The 6,355-nt window shown below is 31.8% G+C and overlaps 1 long non-coding RNA gene and 1 pseudogene across 1 annotated transcript; both read left to right on the top strand.

Annotated features, from left to right (window-relative positions):
• On the top strand, positions 1 to 5,673 carry LOC100264407 (cytochrome P450 76T24-like; annotated as a pseudogene).
• LOC132255225 (uncharacterized) lies at positions 602 to 3,758 on the top strand. The gene is made up of 2 exons (XR_009467894.1): positions 602 to 982; positions 3,489 to 3,758. It is a non-coding gene; the product is annotated as an uncharacterized LOC132255225 (long non-coding RNA).
• Positions 5,674 to 6,355: the final 682 nt, after the last annotated feature.

The following is a 6,355-nucleotide window of genomic DNA, read 5'->3' as shown; positions in this document are numbered from 1 at the left end:
AGCAAGGGCAAAGAAAGACGAAAGAAATAGGCAATGGATTACATTACATTTTTGCTTTTGCTTCCCCTTCTGTGGGCATTTGCTCATGTCCTCAATTTCAGTCCATTCCCCCAGAAATATTCAGCAAAAGCCAGACTTCCACCAGGGCCTAGACCTCTTCCGATCGTCGGAAACCTCTTCAAACTGCGCGACCAACCCCATAAGTCACTTGCTGATCTCTCCAAAATTTATGGTCCTATAATGTTCCTCAAGCTTGGGAGCATTCCCACCATTATCATTTCCTCTTCAAAAACTGCCCAACAAGTCCTACAGAAGAACGATCAACCCCTCTCTAACCGCGTAGTCCCTGATGCTGTCCGCGCACTTGACCATCACCAGAACTCGATGGTGTGGTTGCCAGCTTCAGCTCGTTGGCGAAACATTAGAAAAACCATGATCATGCACTTTTTTTCCCTGCAGCGGCTCGATGCCACCCAAGCCTTACGTCGAACCAAGGTGCAGGAACTACTTGACCATGCGCATCAGAGTTGTAGTAGAGGTGAAGCGGTCAATATTGGTCGAGCAGCCTTCACCACAAGCCTTAATTTGCTATCCACACTACTACAAAAATAATATATGATGTCACTATTTATGGTGTCGCATTTAAAATAATGACACCATTGAACTTAAAATTTATAAAGGTGACACATCATATAAAAAATCTTCAATTAGGATAGTTAGATGATGCTAATTTCAGATTTACGGTGTCATTTTTTGGAAGTGACACCATATGAAATAAAAAGTTTTAAATTTTATAACTTAATGAGCCCTTTTTAAAAATAGTGAGTAGGAACAATTTATGAAAAGTCCATTGTTTCCATATATACATTAACTAATATAAAAGATCTTATTGCTTAACCCTAACCATCGTTTTCTTCTCCTTCTTCTCACACCCATGGTCGGCACACCCATAATTGATATTCTTTGCTTCGTAAAATCTCGGGTAAGTCAAAATCTCTTATCTACCATTTTCATTTTTTTTATTAATGCAAAAAACTTTGTTAGTATATATAATTGTTTTATATCTCTTGATTTAGTATATCTATGATGTGGGTTTTGTAAATGGTGTTTTTTATCGAGTTCCAGGGAAGTAAAAACTAGGTTTAACATTCTAACATATTTTTTGTTTCATTGCTAATAAGCCCCAAAACAAATGAAAACAAGAAAAATGAATTATTTTTAAAAATTTTGTCTAATTAAGAATGAGAGATACACTAGTTTGTAGTAATTTTTTGCATGAAATAGTATTTTATTGAAGACTTGACTATATTTGATACTTTTTTCCACCGTGCTAGGAGCTTTTTGGTGAAGTCTAACAATAGAGATTGACATCTACTACAAGATGATACTCAATTAATCCAAAAGCACTTAAGTTATTTAGGGTTTTCTTCAGTTAACCTAAGAAAACATTCTCACTTTCTTTGTATTGAGTCACCTAAATAGAATAGAATATTGGGTATCAGAGTCGTAAAGGGTATTATAAATATGACTTTTTTTTTTAGAGTCACCTACATGGAATGAATTATTGGTAGGTGAACAAAATATTGGGGTGAATGTAATAGTTGAATTAGTAAATGGAAGATAAGTGTATGTTGCTTTGTTTATTCTATAAAAACAATAATTTTAGTAGTTGAAATTTACATGCTTTGTTGTTTTATAAAAACAATAATTTTAGTATTTGAAATTTTAAAATGTGAATGAAATGCCTGAAAATATGTTTTGAAAAATAGGATAGTAATAAATGGAAAATAACTCATTTCCTAAAAATATTTTGATAAATTAAAATAATATGTGGTTAAAATATATTTTTGTGAAAGTATTTAAAAATGAATCAAAATATTAATAATTTTTATTTTGTTTGAAAATAATTTAGGAATATAAAATAATATTGGGGATAATTTTTGAGTTTAAATTGGGTTATAAATGGTTAATTTTTTTAGGACTGTCCTTTTTGAAAATAATCCAATGATAATTTTTTTAAATAAGAATGTTGAAAATAATTTTAAAAATAAAATTTTGTTGGTAATGATTTTTCTAAAAGTATTTTAGGCATAAATGGAAATTTCTTGTATGAAAATAAGAGAATTTATATATATATATATATATATATATATATATAATAGACATAAAAATAGACTTCTTTGATATTTAATAAACAAGTGAATTTTTCTCTAAAAAAAGAATAAAATAAGAATTTCTCTATATAATAAAATAATTTATATATGAGATAGTTTTCAATAAGAAAGTTTTGAAAATAAATTTGGGATAAAATATTTTTTAGTAAGTTTTGTTTAGATAATTCAAGAATAAAGTGGTTTATTAACTTTTCTTAAAAAATAACATTCTTCTTTCTTTTTTGAATTGATCAATTTTTTTAGAAATAAAATTGTTAGATTCTATCTTTTGTAAATGTTTAAGATATTCTAAAAAGTTCTTTAAAAATGAAATGACCTTTCTACCACATTCCTTGTAATAAATAATTGTTTTTTTTATATACATATTGTAAAGTAAAAAAAAAAGTCTTTGTTTAATTAACCTAAGAAGACATTCCTATTTTTCTTTGCGTTGAGAGTCACCTAAATGGAATAAAATATTCAATATCATAGGAGAGTAAAAAGTATTGTAGAAATGATTTTGTTGAGAGAGTTATCTAAATGGAATGAGATATTGGTAGGTGAATAAAATATTATGGTGATTGTAATAGTTGACTTAGTGAGTGGAGGAGAAGTGTATGCTTCTTTGTTTATTCTATAAAAACAATAATTTTAGTAGTTGAAAACGTGTATGAAATGACTGAAAATATTTTTTGAAAAATAAGAAAATAATAAATGGATAATAGCTCATTTCCTAAAAATCTTTTGAGAAATTAAAATAACTTGCAGTTAAAATATATTCTTATGAAAGTATTTAAAATGAACCAATATATTAATAATTGTTATTTTGTTTAAAAATAATTTAATAGTAAAAAAATAATACTGAGTTCAAATATGACTACTTTGTTATGAGATTCATTAAAGAAATAATTGTTGATTTTACAGTTATTGCATCAAAGGTTTTACTCGTTTAATGAATTGTACATAATTTCATACTTTCAATTATTGTGATATTAATGTTATTCTCATTTGATTTCAGTTTGATGACAAATAAAACATATTCTCAAGTAGAATTTGATGAAATTAGAGAAAAATAGATTACTTTTGTGTTATAACTAATCATGAATCATATTGATGTATTGTGATCATTCATGGTAAGTCCCTTATTTGTTATATGATTGAATTTTCCATTGATATTGTATAACATTACTTATTCTTTACGAACTATTTTTATACCAAAATGAGAAAAAGGAAAAATAAAAAGAAAACATTAGTACTTAGATTTGTTTATTGTTTATAGCATCACATTTTTATTTTCAATAAGAACTCTAAAACTCATTAAACTATGAAATGCAGGTATACACTCTTGGGAGGACAATATGAAGAATAAAAAGAAAGGAGAAAGAGGCAACAAGATTTAGGTTTTTAGATATGACTCTTATGTCATACATTATAGGACATAAATGTTACTTTATTTGGAATTGAGAATTTTGGGTTTTTAGATGCAACTCTTGTGTCATTTTATGGTTAGCCGGTTTTATGCATATGAAATGCAAGTATACATGAATGTTGGGAAGCTTAACATTTCTAAATCATGTTTTAATGTGTATTCACTTTTCTTTTTTAGTTTTGGTGGGTTTGATGTGTTTGATGTACTATCATTTTGTGAACATTTGATATACAAATATTATTGGATGATGTAATATGTTACAAATTAATTCATAAGCATTATGAAAATATAAGTTAAATGTAATATGATTATTATATTTATGGACAATTTACACAGGTTAGTCTTATTTATTAATAAGCATTACAAAAATCTACAAACTAATCAACAAAAAACAACCCTATCTTCCATAATCATTTACAATGATGTGACACCATAAATTAAAGGTGATACATTTAATGTGACACCATAACTCAAAGATGATGCATTTAATATGACACCTTATATATCTCATACAACTCTATATCAAATTAAGCATCACTAAAAATATATGGTGTCTCTTTTGAATGTGTCACCATTTATCTGTTTTGGTGTCACTTCCAAATATGTCACCAATTGATACCCTCTATGGTGTCAGTGGATAAGGTGACGCTATGTTGTAGTGACACCCTATGTTTATAGTGACTTATTATAAATGTCACCATATATCTTTTTCCTTGTAGTGCCAACACTGTTTTCTCTACTGATTTGGTTCATCATGATTCTAAATTTTCACAAGAGATCAAGGATATCGTATGGGGTGTGATGGAAGAAATTGGAAGGCTGAACGTTGCAGATTATTTCCCGGTCTTTAGATTACTAGACCCACAAGGAATACGCCGAGCCATGAAAATTTATTTTAGTAAGCTAAGTGATATTTTTTATGGTATCATCGATCAACGGTTGAAATCAGAAGCTTCATCGGTGGCCAGCAATGATGTGTTAGATGCCCTACTCAATCTCACCAAGGAAGATAACCATGAGTGGAGCTTCAGTGATACAATACATCTGCTTCTGGTACGTAGGCACCATATCACAATCTCACTTCTCTATTCAGTTTACAAAGGTCGCTTTAGATGACCATGGGAATAGAGTCATTTAGTTGTATTTTACTTAGAATGAATTTAAGATCTACATCCATTTCCTCCTTACATCTTTGAATTTCAAGCTAGTGTTTTCAAAAAGCTATGGGACCAATTTTTGGAATTCAAGAAATGGCCTCTTTCATATTCTTGGTATAAAATTTAATTTCTTGAACTAATTTCACGTGGGAAACATTAAATTTTGCGTAGTAAACCCTCTTCCATCACTTTATGTGATCAGGACACGTTTTTGGCGGGGACCGACACAACGTCCAGCACAGTGGAGTGGGCAATGGCAGAGTTGATAAGCAACCCAAAAACAATGGCAAAGCTCGAAGGGAGCTCCAAGAAGTCCTTGGCAAGGATGGGATAGTTCAAGAATCAGATATCTCGAAGCTCCCTTACTTACAGTCCGTAGTTAAAGAAACCCTCCGGTTGCACCCGCCAGGCCCATTACTACTTCCCCATAAAGCCCAAGCTGATGTAGAAATATGTGGCTTCACAGTTCCAAAGAATTCACAAGTACTAGTTAATGCATGGGCCATTGGTCGAGATCCAAACACGTGGACGAACCCAAATGCATTTGTGCCCGAAAGGTTTCAAGGGAGTGAGATTGATGTCAAAGGCCGAGATTTTGAGGTGATTCCATTTGGTTCTGGAAGAAGAATGTGTCCAGGAATGCCATTAGCACATAGAATGGTGCACCTGATGTTGGCCTCGCTTCTTCACTCCTTTGATTGGAAGCTTGAAGATGGTCTGAAACCAGAAGATATGGACATGAGCGAGAAGTTTGGAATTACATTACAGAAGGCCAAGCCTCTCCGGGCTATTCCTATCAGAATTTAATTTTATATGTTATATTCCACCTATAGAATATCATACCCATATAGCTGCAAGCTTGGATGAGCTTTTGTTCTGAGAATTGATGTTATTTAGTTGAAATATCAGATCATTATAAAGTTGCATTAACTAATTTGGGAGCAGTTTGTGAATTTTTTATTTTATTTTTTTATTTGTTTTTGAGAATAACGTGGTATGTGCCAGTGCTAGTACGTAGATCTCCACTATTAGTCTTATTGTTAGCCAGTTTCGTATTGGAGAAATTAGGACAATTAGTACCATTAGAGATATTGGGTAAAGACCATTATGATATTCATGATGTGCAGCCCCCCTGCACTGATTTTGGACTTCGACGAGGACTATCACCTTTGAGATCAATATTGAAGTACTGAACCTTTGCTGCCATATGCGCGTCAATCCAACAAGTGGACTGAATTGGATTCTGGCCAACTACCATGTACTCACTTTCACCCGCCATCTTGAAGGCACGAAGGTAGCCAGAGAAACGTGTTACACGGATTCCGTTCATTTCTCACTGATATCTCAAATGTTTAAGGCCGCGGATGAACAATCCATCAAATCCCATGTCCGGCTGCCATGAACAGTGTGGTAATTTGGTTGCATATGCTGGAGACAGATGGTTGAAAAGACATGAATTGTCATTGTCAAGGAAGGGGAACAGTGCCTCCATTCAAGCTGATCCTGTGGGCGCAAATACCGCCTGGAATACCCTGTAGCAAGGTTAACCGATCCGATTAGCTAAGGGAAATTACTAGAAAGGATGATATCTTTTAATAATTCTTGAGGAGGACTTT

Source organism: Vitis vinifera, chromosome 15 (assembly GCF_030704535.1).
Source record: "Vitis vinifera cultivar Pinot Noir 40024 chromosome 15, ASM3070453v1".
NCBI lineage: Eukaryota > Viridiplantae > Streptophyta > Magnoliopsida > Vitales > Vitaceae > Vitis > Vitis vinifera.
The sequence above is the reverse complement of the archived record's forward strand: the minus strand, read 5'-3'. Positions and strand labels throughout refer to the sequence as shown.